This window comes from Typopeltis vanoorti, chromosome 17 (genome assembly GCF_054136105.1).
Source record: "Typopeltis vanoorti isolate ZY-2024b chromosome 17, IOZ_Tvanoo_1.0, whole genome shotgun sequence".
In the NCBI taxonomy this organism is placed as follows: Eukaryota; Metazoa; Arthropoda; class Arachnida; order Uropygi; family Thelyphonidae; genus Typopeltis; species Typopeltis vanoorti.
Genome location: NC_143565.1, coordinates 55,820,658 through 55,840,074, shown reverse-complemented (window position 1 = coordinate 55,840,074; position 19,417 = coordinate 55,820,658). Strand labels below are relative to the sequence as shown.

Below are 19,417 nucleotides of genomic sequence, written 5' to 3'. Positions count from 1 at the left end.
AAACATCATTTCATTCATTGTCAAGTCATGTGATCACTAGCGGCTGCTAATGAATTTATTTAAGAAGTTTTATTTCCAGAGAGTTGGAAATAAAACTCCTGAATCTGAAATCCTTAACTAAAACATTACAGCATTCACTTTTAAAAAATCGAAAAAACGCTTGCAATTTTAGTTGCCTGTCATCTCCAAAAGCCATAACTTAAGCCAATCATCTCTATTGTCTTCTCTCCTTTAGGGTTTAATTTTATTTTTCTTTCTATATGAAAGACTGTTAATTTTTTCATAGTAATTAAAAATTGAACCTACCTCCCCCAAAGCACGCCAACAGCTGTTCTGCTCTCATAGTCGTAATAAAACTGATAACTTTTAAACATTTTCCTTTCTGTATGAGAGAAATTATATTTGTTTGAGTTCCAAAAATCTCATTTTTCTCACTGCAATATTATAATATTCTTTTCATTCCAAGCATGCTCTACAACATGTCATACTTCTAGTTTTTGTTTCAGTCATGAAGTGAGAAAAATGAGCCACCATTATGTATTATAATAATAATAATTATTATTATGTGACACCTCCAGGGAGTTCAAAGACTCATTGAGGGAGAGTGTGCCAACAGCATCAAGCAATTGATCCCCTTCCAACCGTGCTCAAACTTGCTTAACTTTCTGCGTGAGCCATTACTAGCAGAGGCTCTACCAATCGACCAACCTTTGCTGGTAATAATTATGAGCTTTACTTGAAAATAGTAAATTTTGCACACTTCAAGTGTGCATGAAAACTTGCAGTTTATGATAACTGCAAACTAAATTAAATTGCAGTTATCATTTTCAATAAATAAATTTTTAATCAAATCAATGCATTTATTCAGTTCAATATTAACCTTACACGTATATGCAATATGTACGACATATGTCGTACATACATTGAGTGTCGCTAATGAATGTGGCGGTCGTGTTGAGTAGTGCTAGAAAACGTGTTTTAAAGTAAAGTATAGTGTGGCTTTTGTCTCAAATTGTGCTGCAGTTGTGCTTCGGTTGGATACAAGTGTCCTTCAGTGGTGTTACTGTTTGAAACTCTGTGGTATATATTGTGTTTTCACTGCTGTTTGTTTCACTACTTCAGCATCTAAAGATGGCATCCAACAAGAGACATACGTCAACGGCTCATCAACGGGCTTCTATAAAAGTCTGCTGCTATAAAACTATAAAACTGCTACATGTATGCGCAGAAGAATGTGAAGGATCTGTGGACCGTTTGGCTAAATGAGAAGAATGAAAACATCGACGTACGTGAGAAGTGTCGGGATAGGCTGGAGTGATTAGGAATGGAAGCAGACATTGTGACCATAGCAGAAGAACTTCAGCAGGAGTTCCTGAAAATGAAAAGTGACCATCAAGAGGAACTGGATGTGCTCAGTAAGGTGGTTCTGGAAATTAAAACTGAGGTAAATGTCTTGAATTGAGAAATTTTTAGCTGAAGTAACTAGAACAGGATTAAGTATGGGAGAGTCTTTGGTGATTGATGAAGTAATAAATAGTATGGGAGTAATTGGGGTCAACAGAATGAAAGCACAAGAGGTCTAGAAGAAACGACATGTCGTGAGAGTGAGGGGATAAGTAAAAGAGCGTTGAGTAATGAAACTGGGAGAGTCATGCTGAATAGCGTAGAAAATGAGGCTGTGAGTGACACTTGTTTGGACTTGATGAAGTGATGAGTGGCAAAATATATGGTGATTCTATGATTAAGGGTATGGAGAGCGGCATGCCTGAGGAGTCCTTGGCTGGTGGAACCATAGAGAGAGAGAGAGAGAGAGAGAGAGAGTAGCTTTAGCAATAAAGAGAGGGCATGATGCAGAAAAGATGATGGTTATGGTGGATACAAATGACCTGAGTGGTAATATAAATCGGGTAGCAAAAGATTTAAGACCATTGCTAGATATTGTGAAGAAGAAAAGTGTCAATGGGAGGATAGTGTGTGTGTTGCCTCGTTTTGATAATTAAATAATTATTAAGTAGACGAGCGATGATAATGAATGATATGATTGCAAGAATGTGCAAAAAAAGAGGTCTGGAATTTGTTGACATCTGGAGTGTGTTTGAAGGCAAAAGACAGCTGTATGCAAGAGATGGGTTGCATCTGAACATGGAAGGTCATAAGTGATTGAAAAAGTTACTGTTTTCTGAACAAGTTGAAGTACTTAGGCAGGGAAACTAAAATTGAAAAGTTTGAGTGTAAGAGGGAGAAACTTAAGCAGTGATTGTATATTTGTTGATCCTTATACGCAGAATAAATTGCAGAATAGAGTTGGTAAAAATCAGCATGGGACTACTGAAATTAGTCACATACACATCAGTTCTAAAGCTGGTATAAGAACTAAAGGGAATCTGCATTTTTTGTATACTAATACAAAAAGCATTCGAAATAAGTGGGAAAAATTTTTGGCATTAGTCAGTGCAATCTCACCAAACGTTGTAGGCATTAGTGAAACTTGGCTGTCAGCAGAAGATATGTCACCGGAATTGAATGTGATGGGTAGAGTATTTTCAAGGAGGATAGAGAAGATAGAACTGGGGGAGGAGTACTGTTGATGATAGCTGATGAGTTGCAACCAAAGAAAGTAGTATATCAAGATGATAGACATGTGAATGATAGTTCATTTGAGGCGGTCTGGTGTGAAATAGTGACCAATGCTGTAGGCCAGGGGTTACAGGGGATGATATTGAATTCATGTATCAGCAAATTAGGGCAATGAGTGCAGGGTCAGTGATTATCATGGGGGATTTTAATTATGGTGATATAAATTGGAAGGAGGCAATATCACGTGGCAAAAAGGAAATGGAATTCAAACATCTTCTACTAGATAATTACTTGAAACAGCACATAACTGAAGGGACAGGTGGTGTGTGTGAGTGTTGGACCTGGTCACTGGTTCAGAGGATATATGCATAAGGATATATGCCTCGTTACCTCCAATTGGTGAGAGCGATCATGTGGTATTGACTTGGGAGGTTGCAAAATTTGTGGATTTCTCTCTTAAGAAGGGGTATATATATGTAACTACAAGTTAGGCAATTATAACAAGCTTCGGAGTGAGAGTGCAGCCATCACATGGCAGAACATTTTGCAGGGGTAAGATGTTAGCAGTGCATGGGATAAAATCAGCAGGTATCTGAGGAAGGCAATATCAGATTGTGTCCCCATGGTCAGGATGACAAACAAGGTAGGTGTTAGATGGATGAGTAGTAGTATCAAGCTTGATCTGCAAAAAAAGAAAATGTTATGGAGAATTTACAAAGAGAAAGGCGATCAGTACACCCATGAGCATTCCAAATAAGGAAGGTTACCAGCATAGTTAGAAAAACTAAATCAGATTATGAGAAGACCTTAGCCAAGGAGATCAAGGGTAATCCCAAAGAGTTCTTGCGCTATGTGGTAAGTAAAAGGAAGAATGACTTCGGAAGAAAAACTTTAGTGGGTGCTGATGGTATTGAGGTGACAAATTCAGATGTAATAATAGAGTTATTGAGTGATCACTTTTCAAAAGTCTATCACCCAAGTGAGGATATCTCTGTACATGTAGCAATAACTAATGTGAGAACTGAAGTTAAGAAATCAGAAGTACTTAGTATATCGCAAAATTTAAATGTAAACACTGCTGTAGGTTTAGATGGAATATCAGCTCGGGTGTTCCATGAATGTGCAAAGGAATTGTCAACGCCTCTAACTTGGTTATTTAACTTAAGTTTGAACTCTGGTATGGTCCCTAAGGAGTGGAAGGAAGGCAAAATAGTTCCTCCGCATAAAGGCAGCTCTAAAACTGTGGTAGTTTAATTACAGACCAATCACCATCTCGAGAGTGGTGGTAAAAGTATTGGAAAAGTTGGTTAAAGGCAAAATTCAAGAATGGGTGGATCAGGATATGATACTCTACATGGCTCAACATGGTTTTGTTAAAGGTCGATCCTGCCTTAGCAATTTATTAACTTTTTATAATAGAATGACATCTGAGTTGGACAAAGGAAATGGCTACACAGTGGTACTTCTGGATTTTGCGAAGGTGTTTGACAGGATACCCCATGGAATACTGTTGCAGAAATTGGAGCAGATGGATACTAAACTGGTGATATGGATAGGAGAATGGCTCAGGGAGCTACCGGAAGGTGGTGTATAGAGGAACAGAGTCCAGGATGAGGCAGGTGAAAAGTGGTGTGCCTCAGGGCTCTGCGCTTGGGCCATTGTTGTTTAATTTGTGCATAAATGATATAGGAAATGGGTTAAAGGGAGATATTCTGTTGTTTGCTGATGATGCAAAGTTGGGTAGCGCAATAAAAAAATCAAGCTGATGTTGAGAGTTTGCAGGATGATTTAAATAAGCAGCAAAATGGGCAAAAGGTTATGGATCTCAGTTCAATGTGGAAAAGTGTAAAGTTATGCATTTTGGGATTAAAAGATTACCAGCTGTGTACTACATCGATGGAACGGTACTCCAAGAGATTGATGAGACTAGAGACTTGGGGGTGTTGGTAGATAGGGAGATGAAGTTCAGGAGACACATTGCTAAAGTGTCCAAGATTGCACATAGGTTTACTTGGTTATTGAGGAACACACTAACATCCAGAGATAAAGAGGTTATTATTCCCCTTTATAAAGCATTGATACTTCCACATTTGGATTACTGTGCTCAGGTCTAGTCACCTGGATTCCTTGAAGATGAGGAAGTTGTGGAGAGGGTTCAGAGGAGAGTGATGTAAAAAATGCTCCTTACATTGATAGATTGAGAGCTTGTAGATTGCAGAGGTTGATTGATAGGCAGAAAAGAGGGGATATGATAGAAACATTTAAATTACTAAAAATGTTTTTATAAGATTGATGCAGGGGAAATGTTTCAGCTGTGTGATAGTGATGAAAGAACAAGAGGTCATCCCTGGAAATTAAGGAAAAGTGTGGTCAACAAGGGTGTGAGAACAAGGTTTTTTGCCTGGAGGGGGGTGAATGAGTGGAATGCATTGTCTGTCTCCGTTGTGAGTTCTTTGTCTGTAAATGAATTCAAGAACAGATATGATAGATATTGTTTTGATAGTTTGGGTCTCCCACGATGAGTCCACTGACTCCATGGAGATACCCGTAATAATAATATGTAACAAACAATCTATTATTTAAAGACAATTCTGCTTTTCTCATAATATAATTTCATTAGCAAAATAAACCTGTAATTATAAACACAAATTAAAATCAGCACAATCTAATTAAATACTGTAGTGCATCTATATATTTTATTCTTCCAACACCTTTACAGTAGGTGCGAAACCGTAATACAGTATTGTCCTAAGCTTACCTTCACAACTCACAACATGAATTAGCTTAGTATAATTGTTAGAAAATTTTACATAATGCAGATTCTTTTTAATACTGTTGTTTATAAAATGCAATTATCTTGCAGAGTCGAGTCAAAGAACAGATCATGTGACAGTGTATTGCAAAAAGTAAGTCTGGTACCACACTGAGTGCCACTGACTTTGTTTTCGTGAATATTGTCGTCACTGTTAAATTATTGTTTATGGATAATTTATATAAATTCATCCCTCATTATGAACAATGAATGAAAGAAAACATAAATCAAGTTGTGATGAGCCGTGTTGTGGCATTCATTTTAAACCCACATTAAAGAAAAGCATATTTCTGTATAATTACGTCCTGTGTATTATAATTATAATTATAATACACAGTGAGAATTAAAGAATTTAAAGAATGTATTACAGCAATTCCTCGATTAGTGCGCCTAATGCGTTCTTTAAAACAGGCGCATTAATTGAAAACGCACTAATCGAATATAATAACCTATGGGAAAATGTATAATTCGTTCCTCAGATTTCTTTTTTAAACCTTAATTTTTTCTTTTATAAAAGAATTAGGGTATATCTCAGGGTCTAGTTAAAGGAAAACCATGAAGCTGAAAGACAATAAAAAATATTCAGAATATAAATTTATTATTCTATTTTTTGTTTCTTTTTTTCATACAACCGATGTAATGGCCTTTTTTCCTCTTCTACTCTTCTGAAAATTTTACTGCTTCTCTCTTCATCAGGGTCAGCCTCTAAGCATTGCTGCTTAAAAACTTCGATTGTAGAAAAAATATTTTCAAATTATTTCTGTGAAATCTCTTTTGGCTGACTATAGGTGGTTAAATTTTCTTCATATTCTTCGGGATTTTCCCACTGTGCATCTAAATTTAGCAGGTTAGAATCACTCAATTCTAAAGAATAAGATTTAATTAACTCTTGGACGTTATCACTGAAGGGGAGAAAGAAATGAAGGACGTACGAATTGGTGCAACACGTGAAATCACGTGCTTTATAGAAAAAATTTTCTGACTGTTATACAAGCAAAATAGTTACCACTTTAAAAACTACAATGATCATAAAAGAGAAATTAATTTTCCGACATGTAATAATAAACAATTCATTCCAGAAGATGGATTGATTACCCTATTATCGGAATGGATTCTCCTTTTTGTGACAAGTGTCGAAGGGTCTCGAATCAGTGGGTGTACTATAGCAGACGACAAATTTTGGCGTAAAAATTTGGAACACAGTATACATGGAAGTAGTGTAGTATGCCATTAAAAATAACTTCATAAAATGTTTTAAATCGGTAACTAAATTATTTCATTCTGGTGAGTGATTTTTTAAAATAGTTAGCCATAAAAATGTATAGATAGAAAATTTTTAAAATCTGTAACATTTATTTTTAAGATGTATATAGGCGCACCAATAGAATTTGGGTATCGAAAAAGAATGATGCACTAATCGAGGGATTACTGTATTTTGCTTTGTGAACATAACATTTAGTTTTTTTTGTTTTAAAAAAAAAAAAAATTTATAACAATATTTATATAAAGTAGACCAGAGATACCTTGGGCAAGTAAAAGTTTTCTGTGGCTAGTAGATTTAAGTCATATTTCTGGCACCCTGTATATATCAATATATACACACAGGACTCCAGAAATACAAGAGAAAAGCAGCAAATGGAAAATCCTGAAACATTTTCACTTTTACACCAACAATTTTCTGATATGTACCCTTAAGACATATATACACACATATATACAGGATTCTATGACTAATACATCATTAACTTTATATTACTAATCTCCTGTCAAAAGTTTTATGCCAAATTAGTCTTTCATTTGACAGCACTTCAATTTTGTCAGAGCTTGTGCTTCTTTCCTTTAGAGAACTTCTGATTGCATCAATGCAATGAGAACAAACCAGATTTGTTTAGGTGTACATCATCTCCATAAAAGAAAGGGCAAAGTTGATATTTCTGATTCTGCTATCAGGTTTATAACATGATCCATATAAATGATAAGTTAGAGTAGAGGTAGTACACTTTGCCTTACACCCGATTTTCCATTAAAACAATTTCTTTCAATTTTAACTGCTGACTTAAAACTTAAATATAGACTACATACCATATTTACTGGAATGTAACTAACAGTTTTTGTTTTGTTTTTTCAAAATTAAAGCTAAACACTTGTGGTGAAAGATATATGAGGGAATTGTTTGAAAACTCAAGTTTTCAGGAAAAAATTGAATATGGGTATGACTTATCAAGAATCTCCCATTCACTATCACTACTTCCGGTCTCAAGAACAGTTTCCTTGTGTTCATTGTCAAAGTCATCTACCCAAATAGTCATCTTCTTTCCCATTATTTCAGGCAAAAATTACCAGTAATTTACAAGACTTGAGATATGTAATGAATCATCTTTTACAAATGGCTAATGAGAAGTGAAAGCAGAGTGCGAAACAAACAACAATGGTAGGCTAGTGGAGATAGAGTAGCTACAAAGACGTGCATGCGATTGGTGCGGTATTAACAAAAGATCGTGCAAACCAATGAGAAACGCAAGCAATTGTTGAGTTGAAATGCTAATTCTCTTCAACCGAATTCCATAATATCTGAAACTGCCATTCACTATATATTTCTTAGTTTTAACACATTTACAACAGGGTGGTGTTTTGCCTGTTTATCGTTCCGATGGAACTTCTCATTACTGTTTGTGTATGCTTCCGCATCATGCGGACAGGCTTTCACATGGTTTCAACCCTTTGGTTGAATTTTATTGCTGCTTGTTTGCATGCTGCTTCGATCGAGCTGGCAGGCAGATTTGTACACACATTATTTGGCATGGTAAAATTTTACTTGAAGTTAGCCTTTGTGATCTGTCTTAATGACATTGAAAATTTAATGCAATCAAACAAACACTTATTTCATGTAATTGAAAAATTGGAACAATAGCTTATTTTTTTAGTTAGAGTCTGTGTTTGCTGGTGCAACATATGGTTTTGCTTGAGCCTATACTGCATAGTTTCTGTGGGAGAGGACATGTGATTCATCAGTGTCGTTTTTATCCCAGTTGTCTCTAATTGCACTATATGTTGAGAAATATATTACACAGACTGCAAATGTCTCTGTACCTTACAACTGTTGTACAATATAACAAGTAGTTGTATTGTACCTCTGTACAATACAACTACTTGTTTTTCTTACGTCTGCAGTATAGTAGCTGTTGAGGAGGGCATGTTGTTTACTGTGGGGAGCAAGTTACGATCGCCCCAACGTGAATGCGTTTAACTTTTTCATGTGCAAGGTATACGCAAAACTTTTTAATATCATTTTTCATAAAGTGAAATCAGGGGTGCGAGTTATACACGAGGTAGAGTTATATTCGAGTAAATATGGTATTGCTCTGTATAATGTTCTGTTTACTCCATATTATTGTAGCATTCAACAGCTTTTCTCTTGAAAGAAATCCTCGGTGATTAACCAGGTTGATTAACTTGAAACATCTAGAAAACTTAAGTACAGGTATTTGTTATATTCCCAGGATTTCTGAAATATCTATCATAAAGTGAAATTCTGATTTTGACAACTATTGTGATCTTAATCCAGCTTGTTCTTCTCTAAGTTTCTCTTCCATAATTTTTCTTAGCTTCATCTCAAGTATATGATTGCATAAATCATACCAGAAACACTCACCATCAAATTCCTGATATATACCTTCAAGGGATGTACAGGATATGATAGTACTACATGAAAAATTACATCATTACTAACTTCCTATCTACAATTTTCCTCCAAATCAGTCTGTAACCTGTCAAGACTCCACATTATCAGATCTTATATTTCTATCTTCTAAGGTACTTTTTTACTGTATCAATCCACCTATCTTGGTCTTTCTCTGGGTCTTTTTCCTGCCAACCTGGTAGAGGTCACTTTTTTGCTAATCTTTCCTCGCCCGTTCTGTTTAAGTGATCATACCACCTCTGATGACACATTCCTGAATGATGACAATGTTAAGTTCTTTCCAAATATCCTCGTTTTTAATATGATATTGAAATTGATGCCATCTGTTCATGCCCCTAATCTTTCTCAGGACTCTCATATCTGTGGTCTCTAGTCTTTGGTCAAGTGTTTTACTTCTGACCCAGCTCTCAGATCTATCTGCAAGTCAAAATTGGCTTGAATACTGTCTTGTATACAGCTAATTTAATGTTTTGGCAACCTCTCTCTTATCCCATATAAATTTATTCAGTTGACTTCCCACCATACCAGCTTTGTTTATTCTGTTGTCTATTTCCATATTTATTTTACCATCTTCACTAAAAATCATGTTAAGTAGCAGAAATGTTTTACATGTTCCATAGGTTTTCCATTCACAATGCAGTTGATATTTTCAATGTCTCTACCTATTTTCATTGTCTTTGTCTTTTTAATGCTGACATTCATACCGTATCTATTACATTTATTCACTTTAGTCAGGAAATCTTGCAGACTTGTAGTGGATTTATTCATAAGTATAACATCATCTGTATAAAGCAAAGAGCTGACATTAACATCTCACAATTTTGATATCAGGTTTAATACCACTTTCCTTCATAATGTGATCCATATAGATAATGAATAACAGAGGGGATAAAGTACATCCTTGTCTGACACCAGATTTAACATAAAACCACCTTCCTGTGCTTCCTTCGATTCTAACTGCTGACTTACAAATTCAATAAAGACTAATGCCCCATTGACACCATATAACTGTAGCATTTGGAATAGCTTCTCTCTTGGCACCTTGTCATATGCCATTTCCAGATCTACAAAATTTAAATACAGATCTTTGTTATATTCCCATGATTTTTCAACTATCTGTCATAAAGTGAAAATCTGATCCTGACAGCCTTTATTTGGCCTGAATCCAGCTTGTTCTTCACCAAGCTTCTCTTCACAATCCTTCTCAACCGTTTCTCAAGTACACCTGCATAAATCTTGCCAGAACACTCAGTAGGGAAATACCTCTGTAATTCTCACACTCAGTTTTATTTCCCTTCTTATATATGGGTACTATTAGAGCTCTACTCCCATCATCAGGAATTCATCCCTCTGTCCAGCCCTTCTGAACTTTGCAGTGCAGCCACTGTAAGACTTTTATACCACCATATTTCAGCATTTCTGGTCGAATATCATCTACTCCTGCTGCTTTTCCATATTTCAAGCCTTTAATGGCTTTTTCTACTTCAAGTATGGATATGTATTCCTAACTGTATGCCAGTTGAGTGTGTTTTTTAGCACTGTGCTGTCATCACTACTTGTTCATTTAGCAATTTTTCGAAGTAATTACTCCATACTTTAAGGATATCTTTTTCTACTGTTTTCATGTCATCTTTATCACCTCTAATTCTTTTTACAGCACACTTTCCTCCATTTCTGAGCTTCAACAACCTCCAGAATATCTTGCCACATTTTTGATATTTATTTTCTATGTTCTTACCAAAGTCCTCCCATGACTTTTGTTTAGCTATGTAAAACTTTGTATTTGTCTTTGTATTCTCAAAGAGCACAAGCTGACTTATTTGACAGGAACTTTTGATATGCTTTCTTCTTTTCTTTCAGTGCCTCTTTAACTTGCTGTGTTCACAATGGAGTTCTGATTTTTCTATCCTTACAGACAACCTCACCACATGCCTCTCTGGTTGAATCAATCAGTGTTTTTTTCAGGGCTTGCCACTGAATTCCTGCTCTCAAACTCTTTCATTTTGTCATGAATAATGTTTGTATATTTTAGTCTATAGTTCACATCTGAGAGCTGCTCAACTTTTATTCTCTTTAAAACTTTTTTTACATGTTCTTCTTTTTGATATGAAATTCAATTTTATCCTACTCAAGTCTAACTGGTGATCACTTCCAATTTCAAATTCTCTCTACACTCTAGTGTCCTGCACTAGGGAGAAAACATCACTATCAACAATAACACAGACAATGAGACTTTTCTTATTCTTGCCTCTTCTCTCCATGTGAATTTGTGCACATTTTTATGTTGAAACATTGTGTTAGTAATAACCAGTCCATGTCCTGAGCAGAAATCCAACAGGTATTTGCCATTATTATTAGCTTTGCTCTTTTCTTCAAATTTTCTCAATATATTTTTGTATGTCTGCCAATCATTTCCTACTCAGCTATTTAGATCCCCAACCAGGCGACGTCCCAGCCGGCATGAAATTCTGTCATGTTGTACCATCATTTTTTATTTTGGTTTAAGCCAATAAAGGACCAACTTTTCCATTTTCATTGTGTCAGATGCTTTCTTTAAAGTCTCAAAAAATTCCTCCACTTCTACCTTAGTAGAACCATCTGTGGGACCATAGACACAAATAAGTCTCATTGTACAGTTCTCATATTTGCCCACATCACTCTACTTAAGACTGCCTGCCATTCAAGAAAATTAGCCTCATATTTATTGTTGAATACTATGGCTACTCCTTCTTTTCCTCGATTGTCATTGCCTGAATATAACATTTTGTATTTATTGCTCAGAAAGATCTCGCCAGTTTTTGCCTTTTTTGTTTCAGTCATCCCTATTATGTCAATCTGGTACTTATCCAATTCCTCAGCTAGCTCCATTTCTTTGCCATTCAGGCTTCTTATGTTGATAGTACCGATCTTGAATTCTGGTGATGTTGAGTTGGGGTAGATTTTAGGATTTGTTCCAGTAACCGACTTTTCGCTGTTTGTCCCTGGTTCCCTGGCAAAAACAATGGGGGCATTGTTTAACCGGGTGACGCCCCAGCTGGCATGAAATTCTGCCATGTTGTACCATGATTTTTTATTTTGGTTCAAGCCAATAAGAATACAATGTGGTCACCTAAATCCCAAATCGGCAAACTGGTCCTGGATGAAAAACCCAAGTTTCTCGGTTTAAAAAATGCCTATCTCTATATGAGATAGGCATTTTTTAGCTAACTCACCTTTTGTCGAAAGAGACCAGATAAAGGTTTCTCACATCGCCGCCAGGAATTAAACCCAAGTCTTCCTGAAAAGATCTTTGTCTATAGTGATTGAGCTACAGAAGCTCAGTAAATCCTATTGCACTTTCACTTGTATATAATTAAATGATTCATTTCATTATTTAAAGTGGTGGTCATTTCATGTTTTCCAGAACAAAACCTCAATATATGATGCTGAGCCTATGAAAATTAGGGGTCAAAACTTGCTGAAGGACAATTTTCAGGAATCAATTAGTCATAAAACTGTGGATCTACTGTACTTGTCTTTACAAATATCATATATAACTTTGAATACTATAGCACAAGAGTAGTAATATATTTTCATCTCTTGTGAAATATAATAATACTATGCAACACATTTTGTTTTTTCTAATATTTGGCAAAACAGTAATGCCTAATTAGCAAAATAAGTGCTGGGTGAGTAATTATTATGGGGGGAATTCAAGTATGAGAACACAGATTGGAAAGGGAATAGATAAAACAGATGGAGTTAAGGTAATGGAATTTATATAGATACTAAGAGATAATTACTAGAACAGCATATGATGGAAACACTTTGGAGGTCTGAGAGTGCTAGATGTGGTGATAATAAAAGGTTTATCCATGAACACTGCCTCTGATTGGGTAGCAATTAATCATGCAGTTTTGACTTGGAGTTTCCAAACACATGGAATTTTTAATTAAGAAGGGATATATGTGGAATTATAGGATAAATGATTATGGTAAGCCTAGGAGGCAGCTTGCAGCAGTACTATGGCATAAGAATCAAGAGAATGATGCTAGAATCACATGAAAGAGGATCAAGGGATGTTTTGAAAGAAGCAGTATCACACTGTATACGGTAAGGAGGGCACCCATTTTAAGTAAGAGTTAGATGGATGAAAGCATCATTAAGCATGAGCTACAAAAAAAAAATATATTGTAGGTATGAGAGGATTAAAAAATGATCAATAAACTTGCAAGCAATGTAAACAACAGACAAAAGGGTGACCAGCATGAGGCAAAATCAGATTACAAGAGGAAATTAATCAAACAAGTCAAAAGAAATTCCAGAGTTCTTTTGCAAGTGAGCAAAAAAGAAATACGACTATGGAAGGATAACTTCAATCACTGCTCATAGGTGGGAGATGACAAAAGCAGACTAAATAGTTGGGATACTGCGTGATCACTTTGCAAGATCTATCATCCAAGTGAGAATACTGTTGTGACAAGAACTAAAATGGGAACAGAGTATTGTAGTGAATTGGAGGTATTTAGGATACTGAAGAATGTTAACGAAAGTACAAGTGTGAGATTATATAAGTTATCAGCCCACATATTATGAAATGTGAAAGGGCAATGCCTCGACTAGCCTGTTAAATCTCAGTTCTGGTAAGGACCCCAGAGAGTGAAAAATAGCATGGAGACTCCAAGAGAGGTAGAAAGTTACAGAACAATTAGGAGTAGTGATAAAGGGTATCAGAAAAGTTGGTCAAAAGCAAATTAGGAAATATGATGCACTTTTGTGGGGGGGGGACATGTCTTAGTAATTTACTGTTTATCATGAATGACAATTCAATACTGGATAAAGAGAATGGGTACACAATGTTATTGCACTTCACAAAGCATTTGAGAAGTTAATACATGGAACTCTGTTTACACGAATTGGAGCAAATAAGGATGGATATGAGAATGGCTGATGGACAGATAGTAAATAGTATATGAGTAGCTGAGCAGAATTCAGAAGGCAGATGACTAGCAGCATGCCACAGGACTGTGAACTTGAGGTGCTGCTACTTAATTTGCACATTAATGATAAATGAAATCCTATTTGCTGATGATGATGCAACTGTAGAGTAACAACTAAACAATGAACTGTAGATTCATTGATTGACCATTGACCTCCAGCAAAATGATTTAAAAATAGACTGACAGGGTGAGTGCAGGATAATGGATGCCACTTTAATGTGAAAAAGTGCAAGGCTATGCAGTTGGGAATGAAAGGACAACAAGCTAGATGAAACTGGATTCCATGATAAGGTAACATTTGAGATTGGGATGGGGGGAGGATGGTAGATAGAGAGTTGGAGGTTCAGAAGATTACTGGTTATTAAAAAAATACACTAACAAGCAGAAATAAAGTTATTATCCCTCTCCATAAGACTTTAACATGGCCATGTCTGGATTACTCTGCACAGATCTAGCCATTCAAGTTTCTTGGCGATGAGGAAATGGTAGAAGAGATCAAAAGGAGTGTGACCAAAAGGAAAGTCTGTGAAATGCTTCCTATGGAGATAGATTTAGAGTTTGTGAGTTGTAGAAGTTGGTTGCTATGCTGAAAATAGAAGATTATGATAGAAATGTACGTTAGTGAAAGGAGTTTCATAGTACTGATGCCAAGGAAATTTTTCAATACATACCTAGGGGAAAAGGGGTCACCCCTGGAAACTAGGTATGAATGTGGTTAACAAACACATCAGGACTAGATTTTTTGCATGGAGTGGTGAATGGGTTGTATATTCTGTTCAGTGGTCGATGGACGAGTTTAAGGGGAATTATCGTAGGTATTGAATCGACAGAGCGCTGAACAGAATGGGCAACCCATTCATCACTCTTCATGCAAAAAATCAACTCCTGATGTGCTTGTTAACCACATCAGAGAGTGAAAGCCTCCAGCAATGACTTTTTGGATTCCACGGAATGCCTGTGTAATAATAAAATAATTGAAAGATTGAAGAGTGCATAAGTGTGTTAAAGGAGACATTCTAAAATTATCCAATAACACCAAGTAATCATTACAAAACGTTTTTAACTGTGGAAACACAGAATAGAAGCATATGAGAAAGAAATCTGTTAATCATAAATTCCAGTAAAGGGAATTTATGATTAACAGATGCTAGAAAAGTAACAAATATAGTAAGCAAAACAAAATAAAAGAAAACTAGCTGACATGCCACAAGAAATCTTTCATTATCTGTCAAGTAAAAATGATGATGATGAAATAATTCTGTAATTTTCTTGCAGATGGCAAAAAATTACTGAAATGGAAGCTTACTGAAATAATTATCAAATAACTACTTTATCAACATATATCATCTATGTGGAAATCTTGCAATATATTAAAAACTCCGATATATATATATATATATATATATATATATATATATATGTGTGTAAACTGGGATCTCAAAGGATAGGTGCAACCCATATTCGATTAGTTTTATACATCCTTACTTATTTCTGAGGACAGCTGCAAATTTTAAATACAGTCTTTGTCTTTAAAACTTTTGCAAAGGCTTTTGATAGATGGCCACACAAGCTGGTAACTAAACTGAAACAGATGGGATTGAATAACAGACTCCAGGATTGTCTAACTAAATTGAATAACAGCTCTAACAAATTTCACATGAAAATCGACAATAAAAAGACCAAAACTATGAAAATAGGCAAGAACGTAAAATATTTCAGCTATTTAGGTCAGTTTTTTAGTGAAGATGGCAAATTAATTTGGAAATAGACAACAGAAATATCCCAGATGATTTGGTGGAGAGCCAGCTGAATAAATTTATGTTTAAGTTATGGATCTGAGAGTTGGATTAGAAATAAAGTACTTGATCAAGCTGGTAACTAAACTGAAACAGATGGGATTGAATAATAGACTAGTGAGTTAGATAGGTATCAGCAAGTTATATATGAGGTTGCAATATTCCAAAAGAGGAATGACAGTAGTGACGTGCAGCAGGGGTCTGTTTTGAGGCCACTGTTGCCCAACTTGTATATTAATGATGATGCAAAACTGGGGAGAACAATGAGGAGTCAAGCAGATGTTGTGGCCTTACAGGACTTGAATAGATTGTAAGAGTGGGCACATAATTAAACTGCTGTAAAATCAGAACAATGGATTATAGCAATGATGCAGAGAACCTTGATGTGCAGAAATAAAAAGGTTATGGTTCCACTGTTATCTGTTATGAACAGATTTGGTCACCTGGCTTTCAGAGGATGACGATATGTTACAAAAGGCCAGCGAAGTTCACAAAGGTGGTAGTGGATCTCTGGAATGTGAGGTATGAAGACAGATTGAGAGAATGCAATTTGCAAAGCGTAGTGAATAGGAGGAGAGGGGATATAACTGAGAAACATAAGTTGGTCAGGGGTTGTTACTAGGTTAACAAGAAATTTTTAATAGAAAGAGAGAGAGAGAGAGAGAGGCTGGGGAAAAAGCAAAAGGTCAGTCCTGGAAACTGCATAAGGAAGGAGCGAGGAGAAGTTCTCTGCAAGGAGAATGGTTTGTGAGCAGAATGTATTGCCTGAAAATGTGGTGAATCTGAACACAATGAATTAGTTTAAGGCACAAGTTGATGAGTTATGTGTGTGACAGTGAATCTCCCATGATGAGTCTTAAACTCCGTGGAGGTCTGATGTTAATAATAACAACTTTCTGCTATGGAGCATGGTATTTTTTTTCCTAGTTGATTCTATGAGTTTTATCCAGAGCATGGTCTGCAAGGACTGACTGACCATAGTCATGACTGCAGATGGTCACTAATTCTCCTATCTGTCCATAGAAGGCCAACTTCCAGGAACAAGGAACTATATACACCGGACTTCATGATTAGATATAAATGGATATAAAGGTAGCTACTTTTAAATGGAGCTAGAATTTGGTGCGCAAAGGATGCATTTCATTAAGATTTTGGCTATTTTTTTCTGATGTACCTCAGATATAAAGGATGGTGATAGCATTACCAAAATCTTTCTGAAGAGAAGGTAGAGGACTGAAGGAGGAATGATTTTTTTTTAATTTATTTTTTTAATACTGTGGGAACTGTAGCAATTAGATAAGTGTGGTGTATATGATTCAGTTCTGCTGTAAGAGTGGCCTCATTGGAACAAAGGTTGTCAGTTCTATTGGTTAGTTTTCATACTGCTAGGGATGAGCGGGTTGGGAAAATCTGTAAATTTGCTTGTGTGAATGAATTTCCTATATACTAAGGAGAGATTTGTTACCAAGTTATCTAAGGAAGGCTACATTATTGTTAGCTTCCTTTTCCATTGCAAACTGGATTGTAGAGTTGTAGATTAGTAATGTCACAAAGGAAAGAGTAATTTGTCTGAACAACACAGCCAAATAGAGAATATATCTATTTGAAATAAAGAAACAAATTTGAGAGATTGGCAGTACAAGTGGAGTAGCACAGTCCTTTGTCTTTACACTGTTTATTTTTTATATTAACAATACTGTGAACATTTAAAATGGAATTTTATAATTGTCTGCCAATGATGCAAAGATAGCAAGAGCCAAGAAAGGATGGCCTTACAGAACTCAGGATGACTAACTATAATGTTAGCAAAGGATAATGGATGTTGATTTAATATCACCAGTTTTTAAGGTTTTGCATTTTGACTTGGCAAGTTTTTTTTTGTTTTTTTTAATGTGTTTTCACCCACGAAATGCTTCTGTAAACCTATAGTACATTAGAATCGCAGATGGGCTAAGGATTTTTTTTTTCCCATTTTTATTAATTTGATACTTTTTTGTGTTCAAAAAGAAATATTTTTACATATAGTTTGGTAGCCAAGGGATGGCGATAACATCCCTTGGCTTTTTCAAGCCACTTCAGGGCTCCAGTAAGTGGAGCAGTGGTCTCACACAGGGCAATGAAATTCATTTTCCACTAAAGACAATTACAAACATAACAGGCATTGAACATGTCAGGATTCAAACCCACAACCCATTATTTGGGGGGAGCAGATATGCTAGCCATTCAGCCAACCAGCTTAATGGACATCATACTGATTTGACTGTAGATGAGGAGTGAAAATAATAAGGGCTTAAGTGACAGCAGAAAGGAAGTTGAAAATCAGAGAATGTATAGCCAGAACAGTAAAATCATGTCAATATCTTCCTTAAACTACCATGCAGAGGACACCATTAAGTAGTGTTATTAGTCCTCATATGTTATTGATCTGCTCATTCATACTATATATTTGGTTACTTCAATGAGGATCGATTAAGGAGCTGTAGACTGTATTTTATCAAATAGACAGAAATGTGGAAATATGATTGGAGCATAACCTGGCAAAGGAATTTTGTAGAACAGATACAGAGAATATTTTTTAATGCATGATAGGAAGGGAAAGAATGAGAGCTCATCTCTGAAAGCTGCATAAGGGCATATTAGTATGGAAGTAATTTTTCTCATGGCAAGTAGTGAGTGAGTGGAACATGTTGTTGGAAGCAGAATGTCAGTGAATGCCTAAAGAAAAGTATGACAAGCATTGTACAAAACAGAAGGGGGCCTCGTGTAACAAATCCTAGGTCTCCATAATGTCATTATAACTTTCAACCAGGAATTATTTTGGAGCATAACATACGATAATATACTATACTACACAGAGAACTGAGAGTCTATGAGAATTCACCTATTAAAAGATAAAATGTAAATTAACACACAACTGTTGTTTAGTATGCTCATTATAAGTATGCATGAAGGCTCACTAATACTTTTCATTTTTAATTGTTTATGCACAAGCAATAGACCACAAGTCTATTTGTGTTACTAATTTTTGTTACTTTCTTGTTATTATTGTTACTTTCTGCTTACTACGACTTATAAGAATAGCATGCTTGTAACCAAATTTGTTAAATCACGATAATCAAGAACTTTTTGCTGCTTACTTTCTGCTTACTACACATATACCGGCCAGCCACGGTTTAGTTTCTGGCGGCAAGTTCCAGTTGTTTCTGTGTGGAACGTAGCCTTCTAGCAAACCAATTTCTCTTCCGCTGTAAATATTGAATTCTCCAGGTCTTTAACTTGTAACCAAAAGCAGCTCCGCACAGAAATGATACGATTAGCACAAAAGACAAACGTTTACCAGTAAACACAATCTGCATAGTCTTTTGATTATTAGCGTTGTGCTCCCCAGATCACGCCATGTGCTTACAAAATAAAGATACTGAATATATAAACTGGGATGTTGACTACATTCTTGGCATACATAAGTTTATACTATATCTGACTAGTACAAGATTAAAAATCCATTTCATTAACAATATACTTATTATTTTCATGAGCGCGTTTTCAGAATTGC

At 35.7% G+C, this 19,417-nt stretch overlaps 1 protein-coding gene across 2 annotated transcripts in view; it reads right to left on the bottom strand.

The window, feature by feature from the left end:
- Positions 1 to 19,140, bottom strand: part of LOC150097409 (isoaspartyl peptidase/L-asparaginase) — a 126,770-nt gene extending 107,630 nt beyond the window's left edge. The window contains exon 1 of one of the 2 annotated variants that reach the window (XM_090407559.1): positions 19,002 to 19,140. The gene's annotated coding sequence lies outside the window, so the exon portion shown is untranslated. The remainder of the gene's footprint in view (positions 1 to 19,001) is intronic. The other variant, XM_090407560.1, reaches the window with a different exon arrangement.
- Between the last annotated feature and the right edge of the window lie 277 nt (positions 19,141 to 19,417).